Source organism: Chiroxiphia lanceolata, chromosome 4, assembly GCF_009829145.1.
Source record: "Chiroxiphia lanceolata isolate bChiLan1 chromosome 4, bChiLan1.pri, whole genome shotgun sequence".
Classification (NCBI taxonomy): Eukaryota; Metazoa; Chordata; class Aves; order Passeriformes; family Pipridae; genus Chiroxiphia; species Chiroxiphia lanceolata.
The window spans coordinates 52,378,176-52,403,392 of record NC_045640.1 but is presented as its reverse complement, the minus strand read 5'-3'; the positions used below and the strand labels follow the sequence as shown (position 1 = coordinate 52,403,392).

Here is a 25,217-nt window from a genome sequence, read left to right as displayed (position 1 = left end):
AAAAATAGATGATATATATTAGAATTTACGTGCGGTCCAGATATGCCTAATAGAATTTGTTAACCCTCTGAAACAAATGGCTGTGGTTCAAGGAGCCTCTAAGCTGTGCACATAGCCTGGCAACGTTTATTCAGCCTGAGAACTGCACAGCTCTAGCTTAGGGAGCTTTGAAGTTGTGCAGAAACCCTGGTGATCTCACACTGTTCTTAAGCTTTAGTTCAAGTAGATTATAAAGCTGGCAGGTATCCAGAAGAATTTGTCAAATCTATAAACCAGGTAACTGCTGTTCATTTGACTCAAGATAAAGGACAGAATTTAGTGCATGATGCTCTTGGACTTGCAAATAAATACAGCATGCCTGAACTGTTGCAAGTGTGTGTGCGGGCAGGGCACGTGTCTTAGAAATGTCTCTGACTTGAAGCACTTTCAGATATATCTTCACAAATTATGATAAGAAATGTCAGGGAATAAATGTGTATACATCTGATGTAAATGAAATTAACCATACACATTAATTGAGACAATGTAGATGCACGTATAAAGTTGTGTTAAACTTTGTAGTTTAAAATAAATTAAATGCTTGCATGATTTTCATTTATAGGTCAGACAGAAACCTCTAACAGAAATCACATTTTCACACTGAAAAGTCAGGGAAAACAAACAAAGAAAAATCACACTCTTGTGAAGGAAATATCTTCAGTGATCCATTTCAATATTAGGTCCCATTTCCCTAATATTTAACATCTCTTACAAGCTTACTGCTACGTAGTCATGTATTATAGTAACATCTGAGGCATAAGCCAATTCTGAGCTTCTATTAAAACATTAAGCTATTAATTCATGTTAGTGATAACTCAGGGAGGTTCATGGAAGTTAATCAGTGTTTGAATTTGTCAGTTGGTTCCATCCACTGATACTTACCAGCCTGACAGACACAATGATTTTGGAGACATATGCAAAACTTGTGTATAATTTAATTTTTTTGTTGACCCTTACTATCAGTTGGCTCTGATTAAACCCAGAGTGTTTGGGAGATGTGGGGATGTGACACCTTAGCATCTCCTGGTAGTCTTGAGTTCTCATATCCACTGTCAGCTGCCTGTGCATGTATAGCCTTCCTGATATACTAATGTAGAGCAACCGGGCACAAAACCTACAGTTGAAAACCCCATCCTTATTACATTCTTTACCTTTGGGGAATTGTCTTTACCTCTAGAATACATCAGTCCAAAAAGAATGGCAGATACAACAGATACATCTTTCTCTCATCCTATCTTCTGTACAGTAGAGGTCTACAGTTGGGAATGTACCCAGCACTTCACAAACTCTGTTCTACCCCTTTTTACCCTTAATTATACCCAGACTGGAAATAAAATGGCATTATACCACATGGATTAATTCTATGACAGTGCTTTGTGAATGGAAGACGAAAATGCTGCAAGCCTAGCTCTTTTTCATAAATATCAGAAACGTACCACGTGAACATCTGCAAGCCTTTATAATCTCTAGGGTCAGGGTGTGTTTGGCTGGGGAGGTCTGCCTCTTGCTGATGGTGGCCTGCTCTCTGGCAACTAGGAGGTCCTCTTGAGGGTGTATTTAGAAATGCTGCCTGTCTTTGATGTTGGATATGACAGTCCAGTGACTTAAATTAATTGAACTATTTTAACGCTTCTAGCCTTGAATGCTACCTTACAGTACATGCCACTAGCGTACCACCAGTAGCATACCTTTTCCTTTCTTCAGCCTTGCTAAGTTCATTCCTGTGTCCCTACTCTGCGGAGACGGGGCGGAAGCCCCTGCTGGGAGTGGGCTCCCGAGCCTCTAACCTCCTGGTCGGGACCCTCTGCGGCCGGGGGCCGTTCCTGCGGCGGCTTGGGCATGTCCCCGCGCCGCGCGCGCTCCGCGCGTGCGGTTGAGCCCTCGGCCGCAACCGTTGCATGAGAGAGGAGAAACAGAGGGAGCCTTGCCGGCAGGTACTGCACCTCCATGAAAGAGGAGAAGGAAGATTCGGAGCACACAGAGGTTTGGCGTTCCAGGGTTGGGGGGGAGGGGTTGGGGGGGGGGATTATCGTAGTGTGTCAAGCGGGCCATGGTGGTCCGACGACTAGCAGGAGGGAGAGTGACACAATCCCATATGTAATGTCGCAGGTGAGTAGTGTGCCTGAAGATATGTGGAAACACAGTGGGGGTTGGATAAGGTCAGGGTGGTTAGTAGGTTCTTTTAGAATAATGGGGGGCCCCGCCAGGCTGGAGCCAATAAAAGGCACCCCTGCCTGGATGGGTACTGGGGTCAGAATGTTTGCTTTGTTTGTTCTGTCTGTCTGGTTTTGGTTCTCCTGTGGCTACCGCCCAGGCTCAGCATACTGGATATACTTGCTTTGCTCTGTTACATCCTGAAACGGTGGACAGGACAAAGGGTTGTCCCTGGGTACCTCCTCCAGTTTATTTATAGGTAGGTGATAATAAAGCAGGAAATGAAAGACTTGCTCAAGGCGTTCTAATAGGAACATAGTCTCCGTTCCCCTGTGTGGTTGCAAACTGTATGGTACATGCCTCCAGTAGGGTCGCCCATGCCAGACAGATCAAAACCGTAGGACCAGATTTAATACATTCTTGGGCAGGATGAGCTCTTTAGCCTCCTGGCAGTCATCCTAGGAGAAGGACAACTCCAATCCCAAACCCGGGCAGATGGAGCTCGCTTAGCCCTGTAAGGCCGTCCATCTAAGAGAAGGTCACTCTAATCAAACCTACGTCCTGAGGACCTCACTGCCACCGTCCAAGCTCGCTCGGCCCTGGCAGATGAACCTCAGGATTAAAGGGTGGGTTCAGTTCCGCGCACACTGTGTCTCACCTAAAAAATCCATTGCGCAGGCTTGAAGGCTTTACCCACATGACTGACAATGACTCTGCGGAGAAATCCCATTGTGCTCACTGTCAACAGCACCCAGTACCCTGCAGGCAAAACTTAAGTTCAGTACTCCCAAAAAGCTCCTTGTGCTACATGAAGCCTTTGGAACAATTTCCTTAAATCAAAACACTGTTTTATCTTGACAGCAGGAACAAAGCATAGGAAGAGAAGAGGGTTTTGAAAGCGAAGCAGATTGTACACATCTTTCTTGTCTAAATCTTCCCTGTCCACAGAATGTTTAACTTACCCCTCTTGGACCTCTGGAAGAACTGACTGAAGTCAGTTTACTGAGTCCGCTGTACTTGGTAGTAGCATCTTATATATATGACCACTGTTCCTTCAGCAGTCTTTCACTGTGCACGCTGGATGTCACTGGATTGCTGGCAATTTTAGAACCCTGTTGTACAAATACCTAAGACACCCTACCTGAACTTCAGTGAGCAAATTAAAGGGAGTGAACAGTGAGTGAATGTGACCATCAAGAGGAGCATCAGTGAATAGTTACGAGGCATTTTCATACTTATCGTTCTCTCTCTTTTTTTCTCCCTCTCTCCGAAGTAACTACTAGCCATTATTTTTCCTCTTTCTTCTCCCTTGTTTATGCGTCAATCTGATTTTAGGATCAGGATGTTGATCTCTGAGAGGGGAAAAAAAAGGACAACCACAACAGAAAACTGGTCTGTGAACATGTTCCTTGTCAAAATGTGGTATGATCAAATTAATTTAGAAGTGCATTACTACACTTTATACAGATATATTTGTTCTCATCCTGCAAAACCTGACAGGCTTTCTTACTGAGTTCTCTGCAAAACTCAGCGAGAATATATAGACATGCTGGCTCCTGCCATATGGAATTGGAGAAGAGCAGGGGAACATTGGTGACTGAGAGAAAGAGAAGGAACATGTTCATAAGGGATTGTTCACAGGAACCAAGCAGGCTCATGGGGGGGTTTTTGGCCTTTTTTTATTTTTTTTTTAAGCTTTTGCAACAAAAATCCCATTACCTGTTTGTTTATAGGACAATGGTGCTTCAGTTCAGTTAAAGATACTGATCAATGCAGTAGTGCCTGACATACAGTATGCACTTTCCAGGCAAAACCCATACTTCTGTATCTGATGTTACAATGTACTTACTTTCTTGAAGTCTTTTCTATTTTGCCTAATAATTCTTTCTTACTCTTTGCACTGTCTTTCACAGCTGTCCTATTTCTTCAGGCTTCTTTATTTCTTTACCCAGTTTTCTACAACAGCTTTCTTCCATTACCTGTTCTTTTCCATCTTTCCTCCCATCTCATAGTCTCTCTTCTCCTCAGGTTCTGTCCTTATTAGTTAAATATATAACAGCTTCTTTTATCATCTAGCCTTTTCACCATTATTGGTAGGGAAAGAATTGAAAAACTGATGCGCAACTTTCTAATTTCAAGAGGTGAAGCAATTTTCTACAGCAAACTTAAAATCTTCCTTCAGTTTTGCCTAATGTACAATAAGTGAGAATATATGAAAGAATGTATCTTGGAGGAAAGAAATTGTACAGAATTGGACCCTATTTGTATAAATGCTGTTTATACAGCATTCTTGTACCCACACAAAGCCCACACTGAGTGCCACTGAAGTCATTGGGCTCCTGCTTTTCTGACTCGGCTCTAGTACAGCTTAAACTGTCCTGTTTTGATGAAACCATGTAAAATGGTGCATCACCCCATCCTTTCAAGGTGTAGTAATATTGGCTCTCTAGTTTATACAGTTGGAGAAAGAATGGCAGACATTGGACCAGTTTTTACTATCAGAAGCACTGTTTACATGTCTTTTATTCCTAGGTATGATGCTATACTAATACATAGCATCTGAAGGAACTTGCTAAATGAAGAAAGAGCCATGTTCTATGGTAAAGAAAATGATTTGGTGAACTTGATTTTTTTCTTTAAAATTGGTGGAATTATGTAGTTTGTGTATGTAGTTTGTATAATTTGTTATATCAAAGGAGAAACCAATTTAACATGGAGATCATCATGTTAGAACATCCTCCTGTAAAAGGAATAATAAGCATGGTGCCATAAGCTATTAATATACATACAGTGACCTTTGTTCTATCTTGTAGCAGCATAGGGAAAAAGGAGAAATTAAGGTTTCAAAACTCTGTTTCAAAAACTTGCTTTGTTGTAGCCATTAGATGATGGCTTTTGATGCTTTCTGATATTCCTGGAAAATGTTAGGAATTCCTTTTTTCAAGACTTTTTACACATTATGCTTCTAATCAGATATATACTAGTGTGGACACTTAGTTCTCCGAAGTTAGGAATGGTGGAAAGAAACAAAAAGCAGTTCAATACACTTCTTCGTAATGCAGCTTCATTCCAGAAATTATCTGAAGTGCTTGCATATCTTTATGAAGGCCAGAACGTTCTCTCTTTACGAGATATCACCATTCTTTTTTTTGGGCTGTTGAGAACAAGGTAGAATTTAAGACTTCTCGTGCAGTCTCTGGAAGAGATGGGTAGGGTTCTCCTGTGAACATGAAATTTGAGTTCTGTGCATGTACCCAGCTCAAAACAGATGGCTGGAGAGAGAAATGCCCTAGATAATACAGCACTTCACGTTAGCAAGGGGTGGCCTGTTTTACATTTTCTTTTTTTCTTTAAATTGATATTAAGTAGGCTTTCTGATAAAAAGCAACAGCTGTGGACTACTGGATTGTTTTTAGCCTGCTTTTAGCTGTTCCAGTTCTGAACAGTTTTCTGTACTTTAGTGGTCACAACAGAGAGGTATCTCTTGGAAGTGAGCATACTTAGCTAAACTAAACTGCTTTATTTCTAAAATCATAAGTGGTCATCAACAAAATAGCATCTTTGGCTGTACATAAAGAACTTGCTGGATTTTTTTTAAAGCTGGTCAATGGGCACATTTAAAAAATGACTTAATCTTTGGCAGATTTTTGAAACACAGGCTTTTCTGTTTGACCCTTTTATTTCTTAAAAAATAAATAGATGAGTCTATTAATTTTTTTTCCATTACCAAAAATTTATTTCTTACAATTGAGAATGTGCTGAGGAACCTGCTTGCAGTTTAAGATTGAACTCTCTTTGGGCAGAGATGTAAATCTGAGATCAAGGAGTAGATATCAAACTTGAAAACTCAGTAATTCTTACAAGTAATTCTCCTCATTTTTTTCTTTCTTTTTGCTTCCTGACTTCTTGAAAAAGCAGCTTTATAAAAAAAGGCTTCTTCTGAGTTTGATCACAATTTGGAATTAAAATATTAATATTTTAACCATTTTTGTTTCAGCACTTACTTGCTGGAATCTCAAAGAACAATCAGAATAGGGTTTTGATGTCCATTGTGGTTATTGCATTTACATAACAGATTCTTTACTGCTTAGGCTTTGATCTTGTAGCGTATGTTGGACTTTCCAAGGCTTAGTTGTTTAGAAGCCCAGTTCTGCTTGTTTAGATGAGCATGCTGTTCTGCTCTGTATTTGAAGAATTAATTTGTCCCCAGAATTCAGCATATCATCTGAATCTTTTAATTTTAGATGTTTCTGCTGCTTCATCTAATGTAATCTAACATAAAACCATCAGACAAGAAAGTCTAGTTGCTTTGACATGAAAGATCTGAATGCTCAACACAGCTTATAAAGAGGCATTGAGGTATTAATTTAATGAAAGTAAAACTTTTTATTCAGTGCTGAGACATGACTTCTTTAAATTGAGTACAGAAAACTCTAACAAATGACAGGTTTAAGCGTGTGTTGTAGATTTAAATGACACTGTAGTGCAGTGCTATAAGTGACCTCATTGCAGAGCATTTAGAAAAGGTAATCTGTTGAAACCAGCTTTGCTGATGAAGCCTCTGTGTAGTCAGATTGTAGCCTCAGTTCCCCTTTGCCCTGCATTATGCATAAAGAGACTGCAGATTTGATTTAAGATGGTAATTGGGTCCAAACTGTAGCTTTTATACTCTGCCTGGACATAAATGACCATAGGATAATGGGGTAATAAAGTGATGTGCAATAAAATGATGCCCACGGTGCCTTCATATTTGAGATGACTTGACAAAGCCTCATGTTTAAATATTCATCATACAATTAACAGCTTTAAGATCTGCATACAGGGGTTTTTTTTGCAGTGAGTCACATCTGTGGAAGCCACAAAAAGTTGCACATGATTAGTACACTGGAGAATTTGGGGCACAAGGGAATTAGGAGTTGTATTCTCAAAAGACTAGTCAGTTCAGTGTATCATGATGTCAGATAAAGATGAGAAAATCTGACTTCCCATGCATTAGAGAGAAAAGGTAGACGTGCTAGCAACGGGTGACAAACAGACAGTTACTGAAAAGATAAGAGCACTGAACTCTGTCATTAAAAAAAAAAATCCTCTTCAGAGGTATCTATAAACACTAATTCATCTAAATAGCCTTTTAATATTTATCAACAATTTTGTCTACATAAAAAGTGAAGCAGATAAATAAAACCAAGCTCAAATTTATCCCCCTCCCATCTGTTTCTTTAAAAAAGTGAAAACAACAAGATCAAGATAGTGGCTTGTAAAAAGTTGCCTTCCTCTCTACTCCCACCTTCATTCAGGATGTAAAGTTAATGTATTGCAGAAGGTTATTATTGACCCAGATGGGGCAATAGAAATTAGGTGAAAACTAGGTTTTTACCTTGAACTCTGAAATGTGAAGGTAAACAAGTAGCATAACAAATGAAAGGCATGCTGTGCAAAAAAATATTGGTTTGATATATGTGAAAACATTTGCTCCTAAATGTGGTGTTCTAGTGTGATATTACATCACTAAAAGAGGTATCAAGGTGCAAAATGCATTATAGTAACACCAGCATTTTCAAAGGCCTATGCTCAGACCAAAACTCCTTGTTCACTTTAAAATGTAAAGTTTATAGGTATTTTGATAATTACTTCATTATATATGTATCACCTCCTGACGATTAATAGTCTGGGAAGTTCCTAATTGCTTGCTTTAATAGGAATATGGACAGTTAATATACTTTTGCAACTCTACTAGTAAACAGTTCACAAAATCACCTCTATGGTGCTTGTGTTCCATTGTGTCTTTTTTTAAGCAGAAGTTACATTTTTAATGCTTTCTTTTTTTCTTTAGTGATAGAAATAATTAATCTATCCTCAGTATTATGATACTGTTACAGAAGGCAAGCCTCATTCAAGCTACTTTTATTTTACCTTTACAACTGAAGGCCACGGTGAAAGGGGGTCCATCTTTTCTGTTCTCCAGAGTTGTGCTCAAATCCTTCTGGAGTAGTGTGAAGGACTTACCAAGTCAAGATAATTTTACAGCATACTTAGCAAGTTGCTTTTTCCCAATAGTAAGACTTAGCTTCCATGGTATTTTACAATAAATTTTGTCTTCATATATGTGGGAATTAAAGCAGTACCACTGCTGAGTAAATGCAATACAGGAATCTCATAATAAAAATTAGTTCTATTAGCAAGTGAAATGGAATAATTTTAGATGTAAAAGGAGTACTTTTTACTTGTGTTTGAGACTTTTCCTTCTTGAGCCCCAAACCATTTCCTGTTTTGTAGAACAAAAAGGTACTTAACTTGTTTGGAAGGAAAAGGAAAAGATTTGTTGTTTGAGAGGTAGATAGCAGGAATAGTCAGGTCAGGAATTTTCCAATCTGTGCTCTGCTAATTTTTAGTTGGACCAAGCAAGTCATACAGCAAGACTTGGCTGTACCTGTAATAAGCATGTCCTACTTGGAGGCACTGTAATAAGTCCTGTGGTAGAAAGAGTGAAGTTGTTTTGAGCTGAAATTTGAACAGATTCATAGAAGAAATGCAGAATCATCATTTGGAAGGATTTTGAAGCAGGACTGTTGGCAATGCTTGAACCAGGTTGGCTATGACTTTGCGTAGCTAATACTTGAAGCCTCTGTAGTTTTTGTAACATCCCTTCAGGTAGCTTGAGGCCCCCCCCCTTAGCCTTCTCTTTGCCAGATTAAAGAAGCCCTCAGCCTCCTCTTTCTTCTTGTGGGAACATGCTCATCTTGATAACTCTGTCCTAGACTGTCTCTAGTTTTTAGTATCCTTCTTGATCTGGGACATACAGAACCAGACAGAGAAAGAATTGTGGAAGACACAAATCCTTGCAGGCATGAAGCAGAGCCTCGATCTGCTGGTCACGTTCCTAATATAAGCAATATACAGTTTGCTTTATTTACTTTGGGAGCATGCTGCTGCCTCATGTTTTACTTGGCATCCTCTGTAACCCCTGTGTCTTTGCAACAGTTTGTTCCCAGCCTGCATAGACACTTGGGGTTATTCTACCTTAGCTGCAGAACTCACGCCTTACCCTTGTTGAACTTCAGGAGACTTCTGTTGATCCAGCCCCCAGGTTTCTGAATGGTGCCTCTAAATTCCTATTTGGTATGCCAGCTGTTCCCCCAAATTTAGTATTGTCTGCAAGGATTCCAAATGCATATCTACCTTCAGGCTATACTGGTTTTAAGCACAAACTGCATACTCAAAATCTGTGGTTTAACCTTTCTGAATAAGGCTGGTAGACTTATATTTGACTTCTTGATAATAAGTAAAGCAATGATAAACCCTTCCTAACTGTGACTTTAGGAAAATTAAACTTTATTTACTTATTTTATATATAAACTATAATAACTATTAATTTTTGTTTATTTATAAAGGAAAATTAAAGTCTATACACTTTAAAAATTGCCTAGGGGATTTCGTTAGTCTACAAGTACCTGCAACTTACAGTAGCTACAGTTACAAGTAACCATGAGTTACTGTAAGTTGATGGAAGTGAATAGAAGATGTCAAACCTTACTTTGTACACACTCAACAGGCTTAATTATGCAGAATCACACTGGGGATGAAAGATGGATTATCAGGTGTAGCCTAAATAGGATTTCAGCTCTTTCTGTGCTACATTACTTATTTAGCTGGTGAGAAATGCATTGAGATTGACTTGCAGTAGCAATTAATGGGAAACCAGTGGGTGCAGATCTTCATGTGAAGGCCCTGCTGATCGTGCCGTAGTTCCCTCTTTGTCTACATGTTGTTGATGTAATCTTTTTGGATTTCAGGACTGGTTCTATGATTTTATGATATGTCCGTGTTCCTTTCCAGCTAAGCAGGGGAGAGTGCATACCTTGAGCTTTCTAATGAGCCAGAACCTGTACTTGGAAGCTCTCTTGAGTCCTGCAGTTTAGTTGTATCCAAAGTCTGTCTGTTATGGCCCATATCTGTATTAACTGTAGAGGTAAAAGCCTCTACCTTAATTAGGTGAATTTATCCCAACACATTGTATTTTACTTGTGTATTATTATTAATTTTTTTTCATCTTCGGTAATACATTTTTATCAACCTGGAGCAGAAGGAAGCTTTTCCAAGATAGATCCTAACAGAGTTATTTGGTAGCATCTTCCACAGTTTTTATCCTTCTAGACACCCATGGTGTAGATTTGTAGGACAATGAAAACTTCTGCTCAACTAGATCAGAGAATAATTCCTTTTGACAGAGGCATATAATGCTTCCATAGTAGGACATAACCACACTGTTTTTCAAGAGGTTGTCACAGTGGATCCTACTCAAAGGGAAGACAAACTTCAGTATAAAAGGGTGGTGAGGAACAGAGATGTATTTCCTGGGGTATTTTAGATTCTTCGGTGTAGAGTAGAGTTTTTAGTTCTCTCCCTCTGGGCCTTCCTGTAACCTTTTACGTAGAGGAGTCTGGCTCTTACTACACGTGGAAGTGCTGACGCAGGGTAGGGGAGTACTTAGTCTGAGAAAGCCTGATATCTAGATGAGATATAGAAGGAACTATGTGTGTCCTGTCATCTGTTGGATTTATAGCAGATTTGAAATTACCAGCGGGGACCAAACTACTATTCGTTGTGCCTAACTGCCTGTTCCAATGGGACCTGAAGAAGGAGAAAGACTTTTTTTTTATCTTGTGCTTATAGCTGAACAATTAACAGTTTTCCTGATAAATAATGCTTTCTGAATCAATTGCTGACTGTATTAATATTACCTCAATAACATTCCATATGAGGCTTTTGTGTGTTTTTTAAAATGGAGAGGAAGAATATTAAACCTGATAATGCTCTTTTAAATTTTTATTCTTATGTGCAGCTTCTAAGAGTAAATGAAATGTGGTCAGCAACAAAGCTGTACTGTTTGATGCCTGCTGATCCAGAAGAATCCTGGTCTTATTCATTTCATTAAAACCTCAGCGTATGAACAGTGGTTAAAAATGACAGCAGCTTTTGGCTGCCGCACATTTACTCCATGGAGTGTCTCTAAGCTTTACCCCTGTAACATGTGACAATTTTTGAGCTATTCTTTTATCCACTTCCTCTTTCTTCCACTTTCAAGAGACTAATTATAATTGAGAAAATAAAGTTTCAGGAAAAAACCCCAGCGTAATCAGAAAACTTAATAGGAGAGAGATTCTTTCCTCAACTGTGGTCCCTTTGTGGCTAGCATCTGTGGGAGTTACATATGCTGACCGAGAGGAATTTCCTTGACCTAAACACTATAAACATGTGATATAGAGAGGACCGGACTGTTCCTTAATGTTGGTGCAAGATGCCTAGTGGAGGATGGGCTAGGGCACATTATTGAAATTTTTCAGACCATGACAGACCATTGTGAAGATTCTTAGTGTCTCTTGGCTGGTAAGCAGTCCATAAATAACTCCTCAGAGCACTCAGTTATACTGAAGGCTGCGGCGTCATTGTTACATGCAGGAGCTGGTCAGGAATCATCCCAGAAAATCATGCTGAGTTTTGACTTCTGTTCTCTGCATCTCTGCCTTCTGAAGTATCACTGCTTCTTTCATCCCTAATGGCAAAAAGGCTGGCAGTTGATCAGAAGCTGTCCTTTTAAGAGTCTGTGTAAAATAAATAACATGAATATCCTGAAATACTTACTGACTTACTGCAGTGGTAGTTTCTTTGTAGAGGCATGGTTAGGGACAGACTGCATTACAGATATGCTCTGGTTTTGAGGTGCTGGTTTCCAGTATGGCATTCAGAAACCTGAGCCAGGAGTTTTGGCTGTCTAAATAAAAGATGCCTGGAGATTTGAGAGTAGGCTCAGCTACTGAGCTCAACAGGAAACCACCCGTAATTAATATGCATATCATTTTCTGATCAGCATGATTTCTGCCTTAAGCCGAGGACCTGAAATTATTTCTTAAAGGTGGATATTTCTAAGAAAACTTCAAACCTTCACATTCTTTTCAAATGTGAATGGAGGAAGAGGCACGACTCAGTTACCACCTTCACCTTCCTTGTGTAAGGCACATGTTTATGCAGGAAAGAGCTCCAAATAGCTCTAAAAGTCTAAGCTTTTTCTCTGCCTGAAATTAAAGGTATGCCCCCAAACAGACCAGTATATCAGGCCTAATAGTAGTGTGTGTCAAAGCCTATTTTTTAAGGCATATTTTTTAAAAGATGGAGATTTTTTTGTTCCAGCACTTTCTCCTGTGACTACTTATTTTTTTATGCATCAATTGCTTAACGTAGAACCACAGAATGGTTTGGGTTGGAAGGTACATTAAAGATCATCTAGTTCTAACCCTCCTGCCGTGGGCAGGGACACCTTCCACTAGAAACAGGTTACTCAAAGCCCCATCCAATATGAAATATATCTCAACAGAAGAGGTAAGAGGTGTTTCAGTCCTCACATGAAAAATTGGATTCAAGTATGTTTCTGAGAAGCTGTGTTTAAATCCTTTCAGATAGAGGATAGCATTTGCTTTATTTTCATGTTCAGACCAATGTGCAAAAGGCACTTTGACATTTTTGCCATGCACTTTCTGTAAAATGCTGGTGCCTTTCTCCAAGAATTCCTGTTGCCTGTGTTTATGGGGCACATTCAAAGAAGGGCCAAGAAGAACCACACCCTCAGAGATCCCAGTAAGACTAACGCATAAATTTGGTTATGAAGCTACCTGAGAGATCTAGGAGAGTTCTGCATTTGGGCTTAAACTGAATGCATGTGGAACTTCAAAGGAAAAAAAGTTAAATTTCTCCAGAATTTGGTGTCTGGTGAATGGGAGCATGGGAGGTAGGCTTTCTACAGTCATCTCTGCATATAAACCTGATTTTTTTCCTCCCCTGTGATTTAAGGGTCAGTCAAGATCTGCTTGGCCATCAGAGGGATACATGTCTTTGAGAGTATGGTGGCCATTCTTAATTTGGGAGTATAACATGTGCAACTTTATCCAAGTGTCACACATTCTTGCATCCCTTGTGAAACACATCACAAGGACTTGTTTGTCCTCCCTATCTGCTATTAGCTCTGCCCTTCATCCTTGAGACCTGCAGATTGTATGCAGAGCCTGACCCCTTTCAGTTTCTGTCAATATGACTCTTTACTTAGTCTGAGAGATGGTTATTAAGCAGTGAAAGCAAATCACTCCTCCACTTTGCAGCACACTGAGATCCTGCTTGTGGGGGAAGCAAATGACTCGCAGTTCAATGTAGCAAGTGGCATTTTGCAGAAATCTTTTGTCTTTAAAGATATATTTCTTTTTGAAAAGAAAAAAAGTCCTGGTTGCCTTTTTTATTGAGCTTCTTGTAAATATGTGTCCCTTGGGAGCATTTCACTTGTTATGGGATGTCCAAACACAGCTGATTGAATGGAGGATTAACAGTTTAATTAAGAGTCATGAGATTTAAGACATATAAAGTAGCTTTTTCTTTTGAAGATATTTTTCCCCCTTATTTGTACTGTCAGATTTTCTCTCTCCTAAAACGTATTTTTAGTGGATAATATTGTCCTGTCTCACTCATTCCAATGTTCATCATAGTGATTTGAAGTAATACTTGAGGACTGTAACATTCAGATTACGATTTACCCAGCTGTGCATATGTACTGTAATGTGCTGCCTCAGAACATCAGTATCACGTTTACTGCATTGTCACTGTTGTATATTTTTTACTAAATAAAACTCTTAAATGCTTTGCAGAGGTTAATGATCACTTGTAACTGCAGCAGTCATGCAGAATACTAATGGGTTTTGTGGAAATCTTTTTTAAAATAGGGTTATATTGAGCAGTTTGTACACCATCTTAATTTTGCCATCCAATTCTGCAGTTTTATGTCAGTCTTACATGAAAACTCAGTTGAATCCTTCAGAGAGGATCTGAGCCGATCCTATCACTGCAGTGTTTTTGTTGCTGTTCTACATCCTGTGCATTCGTAAGTGAAAACAAATAACTGCGTTAACAGGTAAATATTTGTCACTAGAGGGATTAACCGCAGATGTCTACTAATCTTAGTAACACCAGGTTTAAAGCCATACATGATACCTGTAAAAACAGACTAACTCTAGAGTATGTTTTGGCCCTAAAAGCTTATAGATGAATGATGCTGACAGCCTAGTCTTCAGTTTGTGATATGTGGGCACCACAATCTGCCTACAAAATGCATGTTGTTGATTTGGGGCCATTTTAGTAATTTTTGCTAAACTGCTAAATTAAAGGACCAGTGGCATCAGACAGTCTCACCAGCCTAGAAGCAGTGCTTTCCAGAACTGACTTAATTTCCTTTGTATCCTTCATTGGCATTAGAGAATATTAAAAGCCTTTTTCTCCATGGCATGAGGAAACCGTCACACTTCTATTAGCCCTTCTGTGGTTAAAGGAAATTTTTTAATTACAGGTTTAACAGTTGTGTCTTCAGCTGGAAAGGTGCATTTTTATGTGATAGTCTTTCTCTCTCTTCCCTCCTTGGGACAAAAATGATGAAAGTGATGTTAGTTAGTAGGAGAATACACACAAACAATTACTTAGAACCATATGAGTTTTTAATTGTAAAACAGTTGTAAAAAAGGGGGTTCAGAGCCTCTCATTAGAATTGCAACCAACCTATTTCTAAGAAACTTTTACTGAAAACCAAACAATAACAAATGACAGGTCACTTCCATTATGAACTTGTTTGCGCACACTCATAAAATTGAAACAATGTATTTTCAGGGCTGAAAGCTTTCATGCATGGTTTGTAATTATCTTGTAGCTTGCAATTAAAAGTAGGGACGTTTTTTGGTCATTTCTGGGAAAAATAAATAAAAACAAAAGCAAATTTTAAAGTCCTCTGGAGAACAAAATAAGCTACCATTAAGACTTCATATCTAAGCAATATGTGTGCTTTGGAGCATCATTGTGAAGTCCCCCAGTCTGACAAGATGCAGAGGCTGCAACTCTCAGCCTTCTGCTGGGATAGAGAACTGGGGGAAAACGGTATGTTTCCATAAAAAGATAACTGCAGGGATGAGTGTAGTAGATCAGCTGGTTTAGGATATGTATCTTGTCAAGAAGGAAAATGGAACTTGCATGAGTGTTGTTGCATAACAGAATGCCTTTAGGTCTTTCTAATTAGGAACCGCTAAGCTTATTTACTTATTACCTTTTTTATTTGTTTTATTTTATATTAATATTAAATGTAAAAAAATAGAATACAAAATTACCTTTATAATTATATCAGGGTAGATATTTACTTTTCCTTGCTGAAGTTTCATTGAAGTGTGTTGCATGAGCCCTCAGCCTTTCAATACCTGTTATTTGTTCTGTGTCAGGTGTCAGAGGTTTCTCGTAGACCATACGTGCTGAGGGAACTATTTCTACGCAGGACAGTGGTAGCAAGTGCCATGGAGAAACTTAAGTCAGTATCTGGACCAGGAGAAAATGGGTTGCTAGAGTGCTCTGATCAATGTTGAGTTTAAAATTATCTGCTTGAAGATCCAACAAACAAAACAATTTCTTCCCATAGAAAAGGACTGGGAAATACAAGTCTTCCTAATTTAAGAGCTTTTAAAAGGGCTTACCATTCAGAAAGATGTTCAGGGTCCAAACTTCCTTCCAGAATGGTATGCATTTGCAGGCAGGTATAACATTTTTTTTCCTCATAAATCACATGCAAAAAATCCTGATAGCAAACCAAAGAGTTATTAATTGATAAAAGTGCAAGATTTTGGAACAGGAGTTACACATCTTCATTTAAGGTGCCAAGATACCTTTAAAAATATATCACTAAGTAACTACAGAACATGCATAGAAACACTGTTACGTTCTGTTATTAGATCTTTTATAGTCTTTCCTTAAATCCTCACAGTTTTTCCTAGGTTAGTCTCTATTTTCCACTTTATTTTCTGTAGTAGATTGGTCTTTGGACCTCCCAGAGTTTATGCAGACATGTAAGACTGCTTACAAAATACTCCAGTAAGAATGAAAGAGTTACACACTGATAAATAGTGACAGAATTGGACCCTTATCTGTATACTGAGTGCATATTTTACAGAGATTTAAGATATAAATTAATTCCATTAATTTACAGATTTTATTCTTGATTCAGTTAAAAGGTGTTGAGAGATAGGAATGAGGAGGGAGTGTTACTAAACCACTTCTTGTAACTGAAATAGCATTTTTCTCTCACTATGTATTTCTCACATACCAGACAATTGATCTTCTAGCTGAGAGCCTGGTGGACCATTCAGGGTTGTTTTACCTGTCTGTTTTGGCTCAGTGTAGTGCAGAAGTGGATGACCTAGATTACCTTTGCCAGTCTTGCAACATTTTGAATCCTCTCTGATAATTTAGAGGCTATTAGAATGGTTATTGAAGGCAACAGACCAGGCCAGGCAAATTCAGTGCTATGTGTTTATGATGTATACAACCTCATCACATGGAATAATAGCTTTACGCAGAAAATGAAGTCACTGGGGACATCACCTAATACAGCCTCCTCTGCCAAGCTGGGTAACTCTGAAGCTAGATCAGGTCACCCGGAATGTTTTTTTTAAATGAGGGGTGGGGGGTTTTTTTTGGCAAACCAATTTTTTCTTTTCAAGTTTGAATATAAATTACAGTGTGAAATTTATTTTTCTGTATTAAGTACACATCTTTTATCACAGTGACTAGAGAATAAATTTAGAACTGCTTTTGGCACTAAAAGATATATACTTAGTATACACTGAGCTTATTATCCATCTGCTGCTGAAATCTCTCTCATTGCCCAGAGCAGTTCTTGGGATTTGTTTCCCCTGTGAAGATTTTTATCAGTGAACGTTCCTTTAACTTGCTGTCTACTGAGACTTCATGTACCTACTCCCATTCTGTTGACTCTGAGCAGGCTGAGCAGATTCTTACTATGTTTGCAGTTTTAGGAAAACTAGGCACCAAGTTTTCACTTTCGCTTTGTATTTGCCTAATAAGGAACTTGGAGTAGCAGTAAACTGAACAATCCTAAATGTTAGAAGAAAAACGTATAACCCAAGCAACAACCCAAAGCAAAACCTCAGCAGTTTACTTTCAAGGTTAGTTTCGTGTTTACATACAAGTGAACTTGTTAAAACCTAGCCATCTGTACACTATTAGGTGCATATTTGACAAAAAAAAAGGTAAATAAAAAAGCTGTCAAATGACTCTTGAACATTCAAACAGCTTAAAGGCTCTTTGTGTGGTAGTGTTGGCACAGCTCCTAAGTGACCAGATGGAATTTTATTAACACCCAACAGGACAAGGGCTGAGATTTTGTTTCTTAACTTACTATATTTGAAACGCTTGTAGAGGATGTGTCAGAAAGCTTGATATATTTTCCTACTACGCAAAATTACACATATACCTTCCCTTAATGCAAAGATGATGACTACTTCAGAGGTTGTCATTTCTGTAAGGTGGGTAAGAAAAGAGTTATGAGATGTGTGGTAATTTAAGTATCGCAGCCTTTTAGTGAGTTTTAAAAAAGTGGGTTTAGATACACAGTCGGTGATCATATTAAAAGCAGAATTTAGAAACAGGCTTTTTAATAAACAGACTTAAAGAAGTATTTTATAAGAAAGAATAAATAGTACCTAAGTATTAAAATAAACCTGATTTCAGACATCAGTAACCACTGATAGTAGTGATGTCAGATTTCCATTTAAGGATTCTGGTAAACATATGAGACCATGCAAATTTATGTGACTCCTCCTGTTCTGTCATCATCACAGGTTTATTTATTGTCAGTAAGAAATATCTGAAAACTGGAAGTCTCTGTTGTCTCCGGTAAATTGCAGGATGACAGTTAGTCCTATGGGGAGCAGCGGAGGGAGTTGTGTTGTTCAGTCCAGAGAAGGAGCACTCAGAGGAGCCCTCATCACTCTCAACAGCTGCCTGAAAGGAGGTTGTAGCAAGGTGGGGGTCGGCCTCTTCTCTCAGTTGACTAGTGACAGGACAAGGGGAAATGGCCTCAAGTTGTGTTAGAGGAGGTTCAGGTTGGATGTTAGGAAAAATTTCTTCACTAAAAACAGGAACAGGGTCCCCAGAGGAGTGGTAAAGTCACCCTGGAAGTTTTCAAAAACTGAGTGGACGTGGCACTTTGTGATAATGTGTAGTGGACATGGTGGTGTTTGATCAAAGGTTGAACTCGATGATCTTAGAGGTCTCTTCCAGCCTTAATGATTCCATGATCCTGTATCTTCAAACCAGACAGTTTAAGAACCACTGTGGACTCATGGTTAACCCTATTCCTTTCAAGTACATCCTTTCTATATTTAAGGTTTTTGGGGAACTTAGCTGGAAAAAGTGCTGTATTACAGATCAGTATTTCATAACATCTGACAGAACACTGATGTGACATACAATTAGAGCTAACAGTACCAATTTTGAGCCTGGGTGTCTTATTCAGGCAAAATTCCTACTTTACTGGTAAAAATGTACCTGAGGGCTTTGTACAGAATCAGATCCTATATTTGTTCAGTAACTCAAGCTGGTACCGTAAGTATAGTTATACAGACATTGTACATATATTGTACAATTTATATGTACTTACTTGCATAGTTTAGGCCAGAGGCCAGAATCAAAGCTTGTTGAAGTCTGAAGTCTCAGCTTCTTCTTCGATACTGGCAGTTCTGGAACTTTGTATCCTCAGCTTTGTATTGCTTATTTTAATTTATTTATGTGTTGTATTTTTAGGCCAAGTAAGAGGAAAAAGTAATTTTAACTTGTTTATTGAAAAGGCTATCAGTAGAATAATGTTAGATTGATTAGGAACGTATACTTCAAGTCTAAATTGTTATCCCACATTTTAACGTCCTACAAATGCCCATTCAGACTAACTTCTAGCTTTACATATGTGTTATTTTGTTGCTAAGAAGCCATATTTTGTGCATAACTTGGAAAAAGTATAGACAATTGGCAGCTCTATCAGATTATGCAAGAAAAAAATCAGTGTTTGTTCTAATATAACACGTACCTATAAAAATCAGTATTTGTTCTAATACAGTAAGGGAAATAATTTAATGAAAAATTAAAAATCTCTGTAGGAAAGTGTTTTCCTCTTATTTGTTTGTGTAATGTCTAGATTGGCATTCGTAGTCTGCTAATTTGAATCACATTAGGATTAAGACTTTCAGAGTAGGTACAGTCAGAAAAGGTTAGACGCAGTAGCACAGGCAAAGATCATCCCAAAGAAAAGGTAAAGCTTAAAGAGCTCTCAGTTTCACATATGCTGTTTCTAGACTGTACTGTTTCTGTAGTTTAATTTTCTTTGTGTGTGTTTTCTATTACCTCTTCTCTGTTCTTCCTGTCTTGACTTGACAAAGTGACTCCTGCTTGCTAGATTAAAAGTGCTTCAGGCAGAAATCATCTGGAGGAGCAGAGGACAAAGACAAAAGAACATAATAAAACACCTAAGATGAATGAAAAAAAGATCTAGTAGAGAGATGCAAGCCTTGCTAGTTTCATGTGTGTGTGTGTGTGCATAGACTCATGCACACATGCAGCTTGTCTTTTCTATGCTGCTCCATATGGTTGCCTATTTATATGTAATATAGCATTGTAGGGAATGATAGATTTCATTATTATTAAGGTTACCCTTTTATTTAAAAGATCCTTTTTCAGTCATATACTGACTCTTCTGGAAGAGCTCTATGCTATACCAAGTGCCTGCTTTAGGCTGTCCATTTTAATTTGCTTGGTGGGCTTTTGTTTTAGCATGAGCAAGAAACAGGTTTGGACTATTGTTTGAAGTATCAGTAGTCACTTAAGAGACTGTTTTGTTCCTGTTGTTTTTCCCCTCTAAATTTTTTTCATTCTCTGCATAGGGTGGGCAGTAATCCAGAATAATCTGGTGGTGGACACCTTCTGTTGCTTTTTACGTTGCAGTACTTTGAATCCGTGTCACAAATTAAGGGGGGGTGGGCATGTGTAAAGAAGCATTCATCTGACAGTTTATAGTTGAATGTTCTCACAAAGAACTAGATCCCCTTCCACCCCATGGCACATAATTCCTGTAGGAATTCCTGTAGAAAAGTATGGTAGGCAATTTTTAAAAATATATCCCTGGTAATCTGTTATCATATCTCATGCTTTCTTGATATCTATGCATGATGCGTCATGGTCTGCTTTATAGAAGTGCAGAGAGTAATCTGTACCTTCATCTGAAGACTCTGAAAAACTCCAGAATGTGCAGTAATTCTGGAACCTGAAAATCGGGAGCTATCTTGTGTTGGAAACCCCAAATTCCCACAGAGATACTTTTGACCTCAAATTTTTCAAGTTTCAGTTCTCTCATTCACTCACACAGTATATTGATTCTCTCTTACCTTATAAATACCCTGTGAAAGCAAGCACATTAATATCTTTGAAACATGATGACATAATGTAATGATACTAATTTTATAACTGTCAGCGAGAAAGGAAGCAATCCTTCAGAATATGATTTTTTCGTAGTATCTGGGAAATAAAACTAGAACCACTTGTGAAGAAGGAGGATATGAGAAGATATTAAGTGACTGTTCTTTGACAGAACATTTTTCCTGAAAGAGATAGGTGTCCCTTGGATAAAACAGTATTCTTCATGTGTACATCTCGACATGCACTGTGTTGTCTCGTAAATATTTTACATGGTGAAATATATATGGGTTGATTTAATTCCGGAACTCTTTTTGTTTTCAAAACTTGAGTACGCAACCTGATATCACTTTAGCAATTCTTTTGTTTGTGGTAGTGTGTGTATATACTATATGTATTTGTATATGCATACCTGTGTCTAAGATAAAGGAAATCTGGAGATCTTATAATATGGAAGTCATGCAACTTTTGCACAGATACATATTTTACTTATTTGGGGAATTATATTAGTAAGTAATAGTGTTTGTGTAAATCTAACCAACTTAATGCAACAGTGCCAAGTATGTGTATAATTGGAAAAAAAAACACAGTGAAGCTTGAAAAGCACAAATGATGAGCAACAGGAAAAAAGTAATTGAAAAAAGGTATTATTTTGTAAAGGGTAAGCCTTTGGGTTGTTTCTGTTTACTCTTGTAATATCTAATTTATATTTTCAAGTTCTTGGGTTTTTCCCAGATATGAAAGCTAAAAAATATATATTGAGAAATGTAACCTGATATTCTCAGGTATTTGAGACTCAGAGTCATCCCTTTGGAGGAAAATACCAGCTAGTACATGATAATATAGTGACAATTGATTACTTGGGAATTGCATAATTTTAGCAGTTCTTGAGAGCTGATGGGGTAGGCCACCAAACCAAACAATTCATTCCCGTAGTTTGGGTTAAAAAGACAGAATCTGGTTGAAAACAGAAAGAGAAAACTGAGTACTGTGGCTACATATGGTGGCAAACTGGTTGGCTCATTCATCAAGTCAGTTCGTTGCATCCTATAGTAGCTTAGATCCCGGAAGAAACCTCTCTACTTCGTGGTGGTCATTCTCTTGTCCTTCAGCAAGGACTGATAAGGAGACGAGCAGTACTGAAAGCAATGTGACCTGCAGCCTGCACTCCCTTCTCACGTGCATTCATCTCATGAGCTGTCACATATTGCACTGCTGCAGATCAGAGGCAGGAGGAGGAGAGAGTGTAACACCCACCGCAACCAGCAAGTAGAGGTGCACAGTGGTGCTCTTAGACAGAGTGCTTTCAAATTCTTAATTGGATGTTTCTTTTCTTTTTTTCCAAACAACCTGTTTGTTCAGTGCATTTGTCTAGAGACAGTAAAGCCCCTGACCCTAGTGCTTTTCCACAGCTTGGCCAGTAGCGTAGGCTTTGACACAATCCATCAGTGTGAGAACATTTTATCTATTAAATAACATGTTTTTGTTAGCCAGTTACACAGAGTAAGGAAAATCCATGTACACCATGATGCACAGGTATTTGTTGCCTGCATTAGATGTATTCTCAGGATATTTAAAAAATGAGCCCTAACAGAACTTGGTATTTAAAGGCTTAGGTTGTGATATACATTTTATAACTTTCTTTTGGTTTTGACATAAATCTGTGCCTAAGCTCTTATTTCTGATGATGGTGTGTTCACATAAAGATCGTCTAGTAAGGGAAAAAGGTCAGATCTATTCTATAGTGTGACTGAAGAAATTAATGGTGATATGCATTACTTTGTGAAATATATTTATAAGAAGAGTCATACGAACATATGAGAATTAAAAAAAATGCACAGAGGAAAATCATATATTACTTAGGGTGGAGACAATAAGAGATTTTTCTTCCATTCAGCACCCAGACCACTTGAGATTTGGCTAATCGTGACACAGCACATCACTTAGGATAAAACAGGCATCTACCTTCTTTATTATCAGTTTTATAATGGATCATTGAAAAAACCACTGAAGTGGATTCAGTTTTGATTACAGATGATGTTGTGTGTTTCTTGCTCACTAAGGCCCCAGCGAGAATTTAAAGGCTTGTGTCTATCGAAAGTCCCAATTAGTATTTTCTGTTATGGCCCTGCATGTCTCCTGGGTTTTCATAATGTGACTCAGTGAAGATCAGGCACTTGGAGAAAACAGACTATATGAAAATAAAATGTGCGGTTATCTGTCAGGTAAGTGTTATTCTTCTTTTAAGACTGATTTTAAGCAAGATCTCTTAGGGCTTTTTATAAACCACTACAAGTTGTTACGTTGATTTCACTGAATTTTGATCAGTTTCTTTGGACCTTAAGATAATTCCAGATCTTCAGTGTTTAAATATGAAATATAAAGATACTTAAATCTGTACCACATTTTCCTAGGAAAGAGACAAAAATCCTCTAAGATTCTGTAAAATCTTCTGAAATGGCATTCTTACAGTCTAGTCTTTGCAACCTATGATTTAAATAGTAGAAAAAGGATCATTAGTGTTCAGAAACCAATTACAGCAACTACAGGTCAATATACTTTGTTGTAGTGTAAATATGTTTGTACTAGTGTCTGTAGTTTATTTGTGACTACAGTAATAATAATACATGAAATTATTTTCAAATATCTTCCAAATTTCCTCCAAGGCAAAAAAAAACAAACCAGAAAACAAGCAAAAAAAGTAATTTTAGCTAATCTCTGTTACTGAGAGAGTAACAGTTGATCCTTTTAATTTTACTCATGAATGTGTTATTGAGGGAGTTCAGAAGTAGTAAAAAGACCCCAGCAACACACCACTCTTTTTGTTTAAAAATAACCAGAATTCAACAACAAAATGAAAATTTTGCATTGGCAAGAGATTCCAAATGAACTGAATGCTGGCTGATGTCACTTTTTTCAGGTTTCTATCCTGATTTTGAATACAACTGACTAAGTAGTTATTAGTGTGTATAGGCTCAGCTGATAATTACAAAAAATAATTAGGTAGCTTAGTGCTCAGGTGGCAATGAATCATTGCATGTCAGTATTTTCAGGTAATAAAAATGAAGTCCGATGTCAGAAGAACAGATGCAGAAACAAGTGGATAAATGAAAGAGTAACAAGTCTCTAAGACCAGATGGTATATATCTAAGATTCAGAAAGTGTTTAAGAATGAAGCAGCTGAACTGTTGACAAAAATAGGCACTCTCATTAAAATTAGTTACTATGCTAGAAAAGTAGAGCAAATGTACCTAAGTAAAGACAGGTTGCAGCAGGAGCCCTGCAGTTAAAGATCTGTCAGTATATCCCTAGAACTAGAAAATTTGTTGGAAAAAAAACATTAACCCACCTCGATGGACAGGGTAGGACAGAAACAAATAAACAGGATTTGTGTTTTTTAAAAAAAAGTTCCTTCCTGATTAAGATGTTTGGATTCGTGGATTTAAATGTTAATCTGGTTTAGGGCCAGGATCAGCCTCAGAACCTGTTCAGCACAAAGGGGCAGCTGATAAACATGGGAATTACCTCATTGGCTGTAGAGAAACTACAGAATCCAAAATCTTTTTCAGCTTGCTGGATCCAGGCAGATGGCCCAGTAAAGTCCAAACATATCTGGGTAGGTGTGTTTGGCCAGCTTCTTCTCTCAGTGAACCAGAGCACTGAGATGTAGTGTGACAACAAATGCCATGTCACCCACCTGTAGCCAAAAGTCGGTTCACCCAATTGTTCTGTTTCTGACAGTGAATGCCCAGTAGCTCATGTCTAGGAAAACAGTGGGCAGGGCAGGGACAGGAGTAGCACAAGTACCGGGAGGTATTCTCCCAATTTCCAGTAATCTGGCATGTAGGAACTTCCTAATCCCGGGAGGTATTCTCCCAATTTCCAGTAATCTGGCATGTAGGAACTTCCTAATCCAGAATTGTTACACATATCATAGTATTAGTAGCCATGTATGGAGTGAATCTGTTTATGGTTCCAACTTCTTAACAGTTCCATGTTTCCATTATGTGTGGTGTGAAAATATACTTTGTCGTTTTTGAGTTTGTTGCTTGGTAATTTAATTTTGGTATTTTAGTTGTTGTGTTAAAAGAAACAGTAATTATTAGCTTTCTTTTAGTTACCTTAGTCCTATTTCTGATTCCACAAATCTACACCTTTCTTTTACAGAATGAAGAGTCCTTGTCTATTTAACTTCTTGGGGAGCAGTTGTTCCTTACCTTTGCTCAGCCATGCCTGTGCCTTTTCTGCCGCATGTCATTTGCAGCATGAGGTGCCAGGAGATGTATGCAGTATTAAAAGTGTGGGTTGTGGGTGTATAGTTAATAATTTAACAGTGGCAAAATCGTTTTCTGTTTCCTGTTTGTTTCCCAACAAAGCCGTTGACCTCTGCATTGTCAAAGACCATTTGGTCTTGTCTGTCCTTACCGGGTCTCCAGGCATTACTTACCAAAAATTAATTCTTTACCCCTGTCGCTGCCCTCTGACAGCATATAGGTACCTCCTGATTAGATGCCAATTTTAGAAATTTCCCAGATGGACTAAGAACAAAGAGTCTTTCTAGTGATGGATTCGTGTGATTTGACAGAAACCACTGTACACTTGGGAGCACCTGAGGGCAGCTGTCTACAAAGACAGCTGAAGATGGAGTATTTTTTGTCAATAGACTAAGTATGAGAACAAAATTCTTTTGTCCT

The 25,217-nt window shown here is 38.2% G+C and overlaps 1 protein-coding gene across 2 annotated transcripts in view; it reads left to right on the top strand.

The window, feature by feature from the left end:
• RAP1GDS1 (Rap1 GTPase-GDP dissociation stimulator 1) overlaps positions 1 to 25,217 on the top strand; it is a 95,757-nt gene that overhangs the window by 5,104 nt on the left and 65,436 nt on the right. The window lies entirely within an intron of this gene.